The 13,683-nt window shown below is 56.6% G+C and overlaps 1 pseudogene; it reads right to left on the reverse strand.

Moving 5' to 3' along the window:
• Nucleotides 1-9,409: 9,409 nt before the first annotated feature.
• Nucleotides 9,410-9,810, reverse strand: LOC131815641 (10 kDa heat shock protein, mitochondrial-like; annotated as a pseudogene).
• Nucleotides 9,811-13,683: the final 3,873 nt, after the last annotated feature.

Raw genomic sequence — 13,683 nt, forward strand, 5'->3', positions numbered from 1 at the left:
CCTCCGTGCCCCGCTCGACTGGACCCGCGCGGCCTCTCCTCCTCACCGGGGGCCGAGGCTCCTTCGCCCAGGGACGACCCCCTCCCCAAGAGCCCCTAGAGGCCGGGGAGGGGACAACGCCCAACAGCGGCGAGGCCGTTTTTGGTCCCGAGGGAGTGGACCGAGGGCATAGCGCGCCTTCAGCCGTCCAGGCAAGCCAGGGACAAAGTGGGGGGGGGAGGTCGGCGGCGACGGGGAGGGGAGGGTGCCCAGCGGGCGACGGCCGACCAGCGCGTGCAGAGCGGTTCGGGGTGGGGGGGAAGGGCGCACCAACGAAGGCGCGAGCCGGGCCGCCAGGTAAACGTGCACGGGATCCCACCGCCACCAGCACGAGAGCGGTCCCGCGACGCCCGGGGACGCCGGCCGGCCTCAGCACCCTTGGCGCGCCTCCCCCACCGCGAACCGGGCCCCACACCGCTGGGGCCCAACCCCACGGGACCCCCGCCACAGGGGGCCCGTCTAAACCTCCGCCCGTCCGTCTAGTCCGTCCCGGAACCACGACCCGGGGGGAAGCGCCCCCAGGCGAGAGCGGCCCGACCCGTGGCCACACGTCACCGCCGGCGGCCACTCGGCACGGGAGCGGGCAGCAGACACAGCCGCTCGCACGGCAACAGGGCAGGAGACCCACGGCCGCGGGGGAGTGGCCACGCACGCACGCACGCACTCCCTCGCACGCACACGGGAGCCCCACGTGCCAGACGTCGGCCAGGCCCGGCGGGATCCTCCCCCGACTCGGAGGGGGGAGGCGCAGGCCGCGGTAGGCAAGAGAGCTACGCTCGGCCCCACCGCGGGGCCGGCAGACCCCTCGCGGAGAGGGGGCTCTGCCCAACACGCAACGGTAGTCACCCCGCATCGGTGGACACTACGCGCAGAGGAGGGCCAGCGGCTGGGGGGTTCCGGTACCCCAAGGCACCCTCTCGGATCGCTAGAGAAGGCTTTCTCACCGAGGGCGCATCGCCCCCACCCATTCGTCCCCCCGACCGAGCCCCGCGAGACGGCGTCCCACAGGCCTCCAAGGGCCTGGGGGCAGGGGTGGGTCTGCGGTAAGGGATAGGCACAGGGCAATCCTGAGCGCTCGCGGCCAGAGCCCGACAAGGGCACCGCCTTTGCCTCTCCACACAGTCCATGCTCCCATCACCGCCCAGAAGGAACCTCGTGCCTCCACCGTGGCCACGAGAGGAGCGGAGACAGGCACGGCTTGCTGGGCAAAACAGCGGCAGCCCTCGGCTGGCCAAGCGCACGGTCACTCACACGCCCCACCAAGTCCTGTCCACACACACCCCTGGCACAACGCGCACCAGGGGACGACAAGGCGCCCGCACCCACGCAGAGGGGGGGCGGGTTGGGCCTCCCTTACCGGCTCCACCACCCGCTCTTCAGACACACCACCGACAGCGGCAGCCCGAGGGGGTCGCTGGGAACGGGAAACGACGCCACCGCTCGGCCTCAGGCACCTGAGACAACCTGGAGCGCTCCAGGGGCACCACAGAGGGCCAGGCGCCACGCACTCAGCACGCCCAGGCGGTGAGCAGCGCGGCACGGGGACAGCCCTCCCCGCCACGGGGAGGGCCGCTCACCCCACAAGACGCCAAGAGAGGCAAGCGAGAGTGTCCGCTGCGTCAGAGGGCCCCACGCCCACGGGCGCCCTGAGGCGGGAACCGTGGGAAAGTGGAGTCGGGCCGGAGCCCACACCCCCCCGGCACCCTTCCCCCCCTACACCACCCACGACAGCGGGGGGCAGAAGAGGAGGAGCGAGGGACCCGCGGGCAGAGCGAGAAGCACGGTCCCATTCACCATGAATGTCCGTCCCTCGTCTGACGCGGTTTAGGCCCGGCCCGGGAGAACACGACATCACCACATCGATCAGCAAAAACGTGCCCAAGGAGGCCCCAGAGGGGGGAAACAACCGGCGAGGACATCCACCAGAAGGGCCTGCTTTTCAGCCTCGCCGGCACCCCTCCAGCCTAGGGCAAGAACAGCCGGGCAACCCAGGGAGAATGCCTGACACGTGGCACGGAGCCTTGCGGAACGGAACGGGGGTTGCCACAGCCACAGCCGGGTGCCCGCAACGCAGAGTGCACAGGGTAAAGGACCCACGCCACCTGACCACGCAGCCCTCGGGTGCTGGAGACTAGAGGTGACACCACAGCCCAGGCCACCTGGGGGCAACAAGAGCCGGCAGCGCACAGGCCCACGCAGACGGCTCAAACAAGCGAGGGCCGAGCCGGATTTGGCACCACGGCCAAGCCCGGAGCCCCGCACGCACCCAGAGGCCCACATCTCTAAGGCAAGTCACTCAAACAGCGTGTCAGCACCTACCTGGCAACAAAAAGTGCTCCTTTCAGGGGACAAAATAGCCACGCCATCAGGCGGGGCCTAGCCACAGGTCACCGGGACCTCGTGGGACCGTGGCCCAGCCACTGGCCCCAAATACCGCTCCATCACCCTACACACACACACACACACACACACACACACACACACACACACACCCCCCAAGAAAAGGCGTGGGTGCGCCCCACGGAACCCCTAGGGCCATCTGGTCGACCCCCGGGAGCATGGGGCAGGGGGTAGCCGGGACCGACAGCCGACGCGAGGGGGGTGGAGCGGGGTGGGCTGGGCTGGCCCGGGCCGGCTCTGCCCGGCTCTGCCCGGCTAGCTCCTCCCCTGGTCCGCCTGTCGTCCCAAGGTCGGGACTTCGAGAAGAATCAAGTTGTTGCGGGAGGGGGGGGGGGATCTGCCGGCGCTCGCCTCCTCCTCTCTCTCACCACCGGCCCCGGCCCTCAGGACCGCCCCAGGACGGTCACTGACTCCCGGCTGGGACTGGGAGAGGGGGCGGACACGTGGAGGCGCCCCCCGATGGCCGGACCTCCACGGAGGTCGCGGCTCGTGCCTCCCCTGGCGGCGCGGCCTGGTCTGGTCTGATCCCATCCGGTCCCATCCGGTCCCCACCTACGCAGAGGGCCTCGGAAAACTTGGTGAGAAAATCGGGGGCGACGACCAGGACCCCACGCGTGCCCGCGGACGGAACCCTCGCGCCATCCACGGGCTTCCCAGCGAGGCTCACGCCGGTCCCCAACCACCCGAGTGTGACACGGGACACGCGGGACACAGAAGGCCTGACGACCGGCCAGAGCCTCACGCCGAACGGCGTCCTCGTGCCGCACGCGCACACCCTCTCCCGTTCTGCCAGGGGTGGAGGAGGGGGCACCGGCGGGGTGCTGGTCCACCCCTCCAGGCAGCCCCCAACACCTCTACGGGAGAGCGAGGAGGAGGAGGAGGACGAGGCTAGAGCGCCACTAGTTCCCCAAAAAACTACGGGTTCAATCTCCCACGAGCCGATTGCGCCCCGACACTCCAGAGAAAACCGGAGGCTCCCTCTAGTGTCGCCGGCTTCCCGGAACTGCAGCTCGGGGACCGCCACCAAATGCCATCCCTTGCCGATGTCGCCCACGCTCCGGCGGGGAGACGCTATATAAAAGCGGCCGCCAGGTGGCGGCAGACAACCGCCGCGAAAGACACCGAGGCAGGCCCGGATCGCAGGGCAGTGAAGTCGCGCTGCCGGCCACCAGACCGCCCAATCTCGTGTCCCGGCCCACTTCGGAGGGGCGGGCGTCAGCCTCGGGAGCTCCCGGCGGGCACGGCGTGACTCCAGCAGCCCAGAGGAGACTTGGGAAACGCGCCCGGGCCGCTGCCGCCGGAAGAGCCCCCCCCCCCCACTACCCACACCACACACACACACACACCCCCCACACACACATACACCCACCCACCCACCCACCCACCCGCCAGGATGAAAACTGTTCTCTGTCAAGGATCAACCCTGAGCATTCACTATAAAAGTAAATGAGGAAACGCAGACAAGAGAGAAATCAAGCAAATAATGTGAATCTGAAGGCTGGACACCTATTGAGTCGAGAGAATTGACCAAACACCAGAAACTGAAAAAGGTTTTCCTTCCAAGTCAGTTCCTCCGTAGTTAGCTACACAACATTCTTTCACCAGTATTTCCCCAAGAGTGCGACGATCCAAATAAGGTTTCCCAGTGCAAAGTTCATGGGCGCAGACTTCACACCTGTGATTCAAGTACACGTCTTTCAGGGCACCTAGCTGGCTCGGTCCAGAGGATCCCCGAGGAAGGCGACTCTTGATCTGTGGGGGTCCTGAGTTCCAGGGCCACACTGGGTGGGTATACAGAGCTGACAGGCCAAAGACATTCGAATCGCTATGTCGATTTCAAACACAACATAGGAAAACAAATCAAAAATCAGAAATAAAGTCACCCTGGTCGAATGCCTTTTTTTTTTTTTTTTTTTTTTTGGTAGAGGCCATGGGAACCCTGTGATGTTGGCAGACAAAGAGACATAGTCGGTCCATCAATGAATCGATGGAACGGAACAGATACCCAAACAGATATACCCAAGCCCAACAAAGGTTCCACCTGAGATGCCTAAACTATAACCATAACCGCTATTTCTGCTTCTGCACCTTCCCTTGCTAACCCATGAGGAGATGGAAAATTACCAGCAAACTTTCTATAAGCACTCTGTAACCACACAACCGCCGCCCAGAATTGAACCTGGCAGAGTGGCCGCTCCCGGACCCCCACCCGGCTTTGGGCCAAGAGATAACAGTCATCTGGCACCAGAGAAACCCCCACCCAGAATTGGACGTGACAAAATGACTGCTCCCGGACCCCCCACCCAGCTCTGGGTGCAAGAGATAACAACCATCTGGCACCCCGCGGCTTGTCAGGGAGACCCCAGCCAATCCAGAGGTGACACATACCCTAGCGGTGCCCACCAAGCAGTTTGAAGAATGACAGCCCTTTGACCTAACCAATAATCTGTTCCCAGCCTCCCCCCCCCTCCCCCCGCTCTGTAGCGCACCAGTCATATGAGAGAGTTGCTGTCGGAGGCAGGCCCCTGGCCAGGGCGGCCTCCGCCAGTAAAAGATGGCGCCTGGCTAGTTGCCAGGTTAGGATTGCCTCGTGAGACTAAGCGGAACGCCCAAAGAGGAAGTAAACAGCATTGGTTGCTAGCGAAGTTGTTCCTTTAGGTGCACCGCCTGATTCGCTCCCTCCTGTACCCTGCTCGCTGATTGGTCATGTAAGCATATATAAGTGTGTAGACTTTCAGAAATAGAGAGAGAGAAGATGCATCCGAACCAGGGTTCTTGTCGTCCTTGCGGGGCGAGGGCGATAAGTTGCTGTTTGATTTTCCCGCGGTATGTAGTGATTTGTTAGGAGATACTATGATGTATGCTAAGTCCCTGCCTCCCCAAAAATAGTGCATAAAAAGTGCCGTGATCCTGAGCTCAGGACCTCTTAGCGTCACCGGCAACCAGTGCGCGGAGGTCCAGGTTCGAACTCGTAATAAACAACCCTTGCTGTTTGGCTTTGACTCTGGACTCTGGTGGTCGTCTTTGGGGGGGGGGGGGGGGTGTCTCGGAATTTGGGCATAACACACCGATGCGCAAAGGCCATTCAAAGGAGGAAACATGGCCCACCTCCCCACGAAATCAGAGGACAGTCAGTCATCAGACATCCACAGGCCCAACACGCAGGCAAGAAGGCAGACAAAGAAACAAGAATACTGGGGGGCACCTGAGTGGCTCAATGGGTTAAAGCCTCTGCCTTCGGCTCAGGTCATGATCCCAGGATCCTGGGATCGCGCCCCGCATCGGGCTCTCTGCTCAGCGGCAAGCCTGCTTCCCCCCTCTCACTCTGCCTGCCTCTCTGCCTACTTGTGATCTCTCTCTGTCAAATAAATAAATAAAATCGAAAGAAAGAAAGAGAGAAAGAAAGAAAGAAAGAAGAAAACTGGGGCGCCTGAGTGGCTCAGTCGGTGAAATGTCTCTGCCTTCAGCTCAGGTCATGATCTCCGGGTCCTGGGATTGAGCCCCGCATCCATCGGGGCTCCCTACTCAGCAGAGACTCTGCTTCTCACCCTCCTGCTCTCTGACCCTCCTTCTGGATCCTTCGCTCCTTCGCTCCTTCACCCGCCTGCCCTCCCTCCCTCCCTCCTTCCCTCCCTCCCTCCCTCCCTACCTACCTACCTCCCTACCACCAGCACCAAAATTCTTTTTGAAGGAGGAAAAAAAGGAAGAAGAAAGCTTCTATCCAAACAGCCAGACCTCACCCCTCCTACCAATGTGAACTCCAAACGGATCTCACACTTCCATGGGAAACAGAACACTGGAACACACGTGAGTGTGTGCGTGTGCGTGTGTGTGTGTGTGTGTCTGTGTGTGTGTGTCTGTGTGTGTGTGTGTCTGTGTGTGTCTGTGTCTGTGTGCACGCGCGCATGTTGGGGGGGGGGGGTGATTCTAGGGGGAGAGCTGGGGATCTAGGGCCAGGCAAAGAGGGTTTAAGACTGGACACCAAAGGCGCGATCCGTTAAAAAATAAATAAATAAATAATAAAAAATAAACGGAGGGGTTGGAAGTCCCCAAAATTAAAAACCTAGGCTCTGTGAAACACCCTCTGAAGAGGACCCAAGAGCAAAGGACACACAGAGGCCTGGGGGATCAGCCGGGAGTGGGAGGTGGGGGGTGGAGGGTGTTGCTCAGAGAGAAACAAAATGAGGAAACCGCTCCCGGAGGTTGGAGCTGGGTCACTAGGGGAACCGGGGTACAATCCATTCAGATGGGAAGTCTGCCACACGGCCAAAGGCAAGGAAGAAAACCAAGATTTTTAGGGTCAGGTCCCTTTGAGCAGGTCGTGTCTAATACAAGGCCCCCGACTCAGAAAACCAGCGAGGCAGTTTTAATGTCTACTTCCAAATAGACATGGAGTCTGGGTTTGAGAGGCAGGGAGTCCATCCCTGATCATCCCAGAGGCGATTAAAAAATACAGAAGAACCATAGCAACGACAAACTCTGCAGGGCCCAGGGTCGAACGGCAGGGAACCTTCCGATCTTCTTTTTAACACCCAGGCCAAGGAGCCTATGCGCAGGCACGCTGCCGCTGTGGAGGAGCCTCGGGAATGGCCGGAAAGAAAGGAGCCAGCAATAGCAGGACCAGGGATGGGGAGAGGGATTCCCGAGGAACAAGGACCCGTGAGCCACTTGAGTCTGGGTAGACTGCCCTGAAGGAAACCAGAACATGTCACCCTCACCCCTCAAAGGTGCCCACTGTGGCACGTCGGTTATCTCAAATTCAACTCCTTGAAGACGCAGCACCTACAAGAAGGATATGCCGACCCTTCTGGTCTTCACGAGACCAAGAGAGCCAACTCCCATGCGAAAGGTACCTTCCCTGGAACCAGGAAGCAGAAAGGCATCCTCCATCACCAGAGACAGGAAAGGGGAGCCGGAGAATTAGGGTCTGAACCGTCCACATCGATGAAACTTCTTTCGACCAGCCCCACCCCCACCCCCATCTTCCCGGGGCTGTCTTTTCCAAGGAGCTGCCTGCCCCTTGCCCAAACCCCTTTTTTTTCTCGTCCGTTCTTCACGAGTGGATCGAGTCCCTGTCTTGTCTGTCTGTCTTTCTTTCTTTCTTCCTTCCTTTCTTTTTTTTTTTTTTTTTTAAGATTTTATTTATTTATTTGACAGAGAGAGATCACAAGTAAGCAGAGAGGCAGGCAGAGAGAGAGAGAGGAGGAAGCAGGCTCCCCACTGAGCAGAGAACCCGACGCGACGCGGGGCTCGATCCCAGGACCCGGAGATCATGAGATCATGACCTGGAAGGCGGAGGCCCAACCCGCCCAGACACCCAGACACCCAGGCACCCCTCGAGTCCCTGTCTTTAGGCCCTTGTGAAGGCGCCCCTGTGCAGGCAAACACCTACCCACAGTTAGATGCCCTTCTCTAGGGAAGCTCTTCTGTCGGACAACATCCTAGGCCCAGCCACAGACCCTAAGCAGGTAGAGGAGAATGTGTGTCCACCACCACCACTACCAAACACCCCCACCCCCACCACCACCACCACCACCACCACCACCAGCCCCCCCACCCCCACTCACACCCACACCCACACCCCAGCAGCAAGAATGTCCACCTGGAACGTCACTCAGACCAGATGAAGAGAGCCAAGGCAAGAGAAATGAGGCAACAGCAAGGTCTCCTGACCACTTGTAACCCACTGATGAATCCCTGACACATACAGGGTGTAACACCCCTACAACTCCCTCAAGGATTTTGTTCAATGTTTTACCCGTGAGGATTTGCTCTAGTGCGTGTCACTTCACTCCGATAGCCACAAATGCCCACGAGATGCTAACATCCCTCTTCCAACACGTGGCCCACAGACACACATCTAAAGGGTCTCATGACTAATGCTTTGCTAAAACAAGAGGGACTTACCTCACCTTGACAGTACGTAGCCCTGCAAGGTCTCGGAGACCTTGCTCGCAGCATACACACATTCCTGGGAGACTTACCTTATCCCTAACCCCCACTAACTGGAAACCGTACCACCAGTGACCCCTCACAATCCCAGCACAGCTCGTTCTGCCCACAGGTCCTGTCCTCGTGCTGTCCTAAAAGCACCTTTTTTGCACCAAACACATCTCTGCAATTCTTTCTTGACCATTTCCCAGACAGCTCCACATCCGGTCTGCCTGTCTGTCCGGTTTTTGTGTTTGTTCCTTCGTGTGTGTGTGTGTGTGTGTGTGTGTGTGTGTGTGTGTGTGCACGCGCGCGCGCGCGTTTAATGGGGCTTTGTTTCTAATTATTTATTTATTTACGTACTTACGTACTTACTTATTTTGATCGATTTTGGGTTCACAGCCAAATTCACTGGAGAATACGGCCAGTACCTACAGGACACCTGCTCATCCACATTGTGACATCATCATCAGCCACTCAGGGTCCAGAGTTTACACGAGAGTCCACTCTTGGCGTTATCCATTCTCTGGGGTTTTGTTTTCCTTTTTATAACGACTTTATTTATTTATTTGACAGAGAGAGAGAGACAGACAGACACACAGATCATAAGTGGGGGGGGCGGGGAGCAGGCTCCCCGCCAAGCAGAGAGCCCAATACGGGGCTCGATCCCAGGACCCGGAGATCATGACCAGAGCCAAAGGCAGAGACTTGACTCACTGAGACACCCAGGCGCCCCCTTTCTCTGGGTTTCGACAAAAGTATCTTACCACCATCGTAGCACTCTGAATAGTTCCACCGCCTTAAAAATCCTCTGTGCTCTGCCTAGTCACCCTACCCACCCACCTACCCACCCGCACCTTCCCCCCGCCCCCCAACAGGCACCCTCCACCCCTGCCAAAACCCCTGGCAGCCGACAGATCTTTGTTTTCCCTTTTTCCCTGCCTGCCTGCCTGACTTCTTACCTTCCTTATCACTAGTTTGAATATCATTGGCTTATTATGAAAGACAGACATGGAAATTACTAACACGAGGCAAGATTTCACAACTTCAGTGGACTGAGTAGTTTCACGGGATGCCATTGCAATAATGATTTATTACAGTCTATATATTTTCTCAGAATGTCACGGTCTCTAAGTAAGAAAATAGTCCACATCATCTAGAACTACCCCGAGGCCTCCATATTCTGGGAGAAGACATTTATCGCCAACTTTCAGGCCAACTGGTTGAATCTCTCCACCCTTTCCTTTAGAGCCTGACCAATAGCTATTCCTGTTGCTTACAGTTCTTTTCCTTGAGATTTTTCGGGGAGCCCACTGCCTCCTATGGTTACAATTTTGGCTGCACTCCTTTGGAGCAAAACCTGGTCAAAGAGGGGGAGAAACCCTCTCCACACACCTGCCCGTCTATGACGCTGTCTGCTACAGTTCATATTCTGCTCTCCAGCCGACTGATCTCATGACCCTCTCCACAGTCTGGCCTCCTTCAGCATGTCACATTGAGTTGGAACCGTGAGGTAGGTGCACCTCTTCTGATTGGCTTCTCTCAGTCAGGAATACACACGGAAGTTTCCCTGCCTGGCTCCCCACAGCTCCCCATAGCTCCATAGCTCGCTCATCTCTTTCCAAAGCCCCGAAAACCATTTAGTTCATGGCCTGGATGTACCCCACTCTCTGTATCCATTCTCCTCCTGCGGGACTTCTGGATTGCCTCCAGGTTCAAGCCATTACGAGTGAAGGGGCCGTGAACGTCTGCATGTAGGTTTCTGTGCAGACCTCAGTTTTCAACTCATTTGGGTCATCGATACATACCAAGGAGCAGGATTGCCGTGTCGTACGGTAAGAGTATGTTTAGCTTTGAGAGGCCATCACCCATATTTCTGGCATGGGGGGGGGGGCGGGAGCTGAGCAGAGGGCTGTGCACGGAAGGAACAAGGTCATGAAGGAGGGAGAATTCAAAGATGCTGGAAAGGAAGACGTCACCGGGGCACACCCTTTAGCTCAGGGTTTGTGGCAGACCCTAAGGATGACATTGACATGAGACAGAGTAACAGGAAAAGGAGCCTACAAATTTGTTCCCTGAAAGTGTCACATGACAAAGCCCTCCCAAGGAAAGCAAGACCCTGAGAAGGAGCAAATCCTAGTTGCTGGTATATTGAGTTGAACAAGAAGAGGCGATTGTGGAAGAGTAACTAACCTACGTGGGGAGGCTAAAGGAACATACAGATCTGAAAGAAAGAAAGAAAGAAGCAAGCAAGCAAACAAACAAACAAACAAGATCAGTTTGTCCAGAGTTCTCCTTTCCATTCTCAACTTCCCGTCCTTGAGGATTAAGAATGTGACTCACAGGGTACCTGGGCGGCTTAGTCCCTTAAGGTTAAGCGTCTGCCTTTGGCTCAGGTCATGATCCCACGTTCCTGGGATCAAGTCCCACATCAGGCTTCTTGTTCAGCGGGGAGCCTGCTTCTCCCTCTCCCTCTGCCTGCCCTTCCCCCCTGCTTCTGCACGCGCGCAGAATATATGTGTGCGTACATGTGTGTATACACACATACATATATACACACGTGTGTGTGTGTTTGTGTGTCCCCCTCTCTTCTCTCTCTCAAAGAAAGAAAGAAAGAAAAAAGGATGTCTCTTTCTTTCTTTCTTTCTTTCATTTTAAAGATTTTACTTCTGCATTTGACAGCGAGAAAGAGAGCCCAAGTAGGCAGAGCGGCAGAGGCCATGCGCGGTGTTTATCGAGCTCTTCATTGCTATTTTGGTCCTTGTGGAAGTGATCTCTACTACCGGGGTGGGGCTGGAACTCAGGACTCAGATCTAAGAATCAGTGCGCTCTATGGAGAACCAACCAGGGGACCCTGAGCTTTTTGTAGCTTAGGGAGAGAACGGGTCTCCTGTGTGCCGCCGCCCCCGCTCCCATACCGCTTTGGCACACAGGTTCTTTGGAATGTGAAGCGCTTAAGAAACAGTAACCCAGGGGCACCTGGGTGGCTCAGGCGTTAAGGGTCTGCCATAGGCTCAGGTCATGATCTCGGGCACCTGGGATCCTGTGTGTGTGTGTGTGTGTGTGTGTGTGTGTGCGCGCGCGCGCGCGCACCCACCCCCACCCCGGGCCCCCATCTCATCTGGCTCCCTGCTCAGCGGGAAGCCTGCTTCTCCCTCTCCCACTCTCCCTGCCCCTGCTCGTTTCCCTCCCTCGCTGTTTCTCTCTGTCAAATGCATAAACAGAACCATTTCAGGGTACCATGAGTCTCAGATGGCCCAAGTGGGCTTCTTTCGACATATTTGAATTGCGTGCACAAGTAGAGGAAGGCTGCTAGGAGACTAAGCTATTAGAAACTGGGAAGCCTGTTTAGTTCCATCAGTGAAGGCCCAGCTTTTGGGGAGGACCCAACGCTCAGGGAGATGCTCTGGTCTTCATTTGGTTTGTTTCTTGCTGCAGCTGTTGCTGCAGCTGTTGCACAGAACCTGCCGTGTTTTGATTGGAAATGGAAAACAACTGATGGATGGGATCCATAGGTGGCCATGCTATGTTGCACTTGGATTTGTTTTCAGCCAAGGGGTGGATTTTGAGCCTCTGGTCTTTCATGACCTCTCCACAAGTAAGACTGAAACAAAGGCTAGAAGTTGTTTGCATCTTGTTTGTATCTATGTGTCCCTATGCGTTACACATCTGAGATGTTTTCTCTCCCTCAGGACGCTTTTGCTAACATCCATTTGCAAAGGACTCTTTATTTTTTTACTGAGTCTAAAGGAGGCACCTGTAAAAATCGGGCATGGTAAGAACAAGCCCGAATGTTTTTCAGGTCACATGATCTGGGATGACATCCCCTACATTCAGACTTTTGTCTGAATATAGGGGATTGTCTCCCCTACATTCAGGCTTTTGTCTGAATATAGGGGATTGTCGCTCCATCGGAAAGATGCCTCAAGGGAAGGGCCCCAATCGATGGTCCAGAGAGAGAAGGATAGACAAAAATGGAACACACCTGCCCCCCCCCCCCACAACTTCCCAATAGTCAAAAGAATGAGGAAGTGGAGGAAGATGGGCGGACAGACACTAGAAATCCGAAATCCACTCCCCTCCCCACTTCCTCCTCCCCAAGTACACACACCTGAACTGATTGATGCCCAACCCACTGACTCCCAGGGGGCTGAAAAGCAACTACAGATAAAGCCTATTTTACAGAACGAGATGAAGGCGGAGGCGGAGGCGGAGGCAGGCAGAGGCCAAACGGGAAAAGAAAAGAAAAAAGAAAAAAAAAAATTAGTCCAAAACTTTAAATCTGCCCTGGGCCTTGCCAGCGGCTCCCTTGCCCCGCCTTCACCTCCGCCGCGAGACACCCCCCCCCCCCCCCCCCACACACACACACCCTTTTCTGCACGCCGGGGATGTGGCTGGAGTGGTCAACTCCTTTGCCATCCCAGGTGCCTCCGGCGGCGGCGGCGGCTCCTCCTCCTCCCTCCTCCACCCTCCCCCACCTCCCCCGCCTCCCCCGCCTCGTTATCAAGGAACAAAAGTCACTCCAAGCCCTTGGGCCAACTCCTTCTGAGGTCTAAATTGGAGCATCTTGCAAATCAGCAGGGAGGGGCCCCGAGGGCTCCCCTGGACCTAAACAGCCCACTTCAGACTTCCCCACAGGAGCCTGAGTGTGGGGAAACAATTGACTGACTTTTTTTAGTGGACACAGGTGCGACTTTTTTGGCTTTAAAGGCAATTCAAGGTTGTTGGTTTTATTTTAAAGAGACATAGTTTTGGAGCCCACAATGCCACATGCAATACAGATAATCAGCTTTTATTCTTTTTTCCGCCCCCCCATTTCATTTCATTTCATTTCATTTTGCAGATTTTAGTTTTTTACCAGAGAGAGGGGTGGGGTGGTGGGAGAGAAAGGGAGAGAGGGAGAGAGAGAGAGAGAGAGAGAGAGAGAGCGAGCGAGCTGGAAGCAGGCTCCCTGCTGAGCAGAGAGCCCAATGCAGGGCTCCATCCTAGGACCCCGGTATCATGACCTGAGTCGAAGGCAGAGGCTTAACCCACTGAGCCACCCAGGCGCCCAACAGATTTTTATTTTTTAAGTAATCTCTACACCGAACGTGGGGCTCGAACTGACAACCCTGAGACCAAGAGTCCTGCTCTCTACTGACTGAACCAACCAGGTGCCCCTGGAATATCATCTTTCAGAGACACATGCGTAGACTCAGATATGATGAGACAGCTTAAAAAGGTCTCATTGACTTTATGGATCCATAAAGCCCCTTGGAAATGTTGGCCTGTTAACCTTGCTGACAGAGGTCGCCCTAGCCTTAACAGTTGAGT

Source organism: Mustela lutreola, chromosome 15 (genome assembly GCF_030435805.1).
Source record: "Mustela lutreola isolate mMusLut2 chromosome 15, mMusLut2.pri, whole genome shotgun sequence".
Classification (NCBI taxonomy): Eukaryota; Metazoa; Chordata; class Mammalia; order Carnivora; family Mustelidae; genus Mustela; species Mustela lutreola.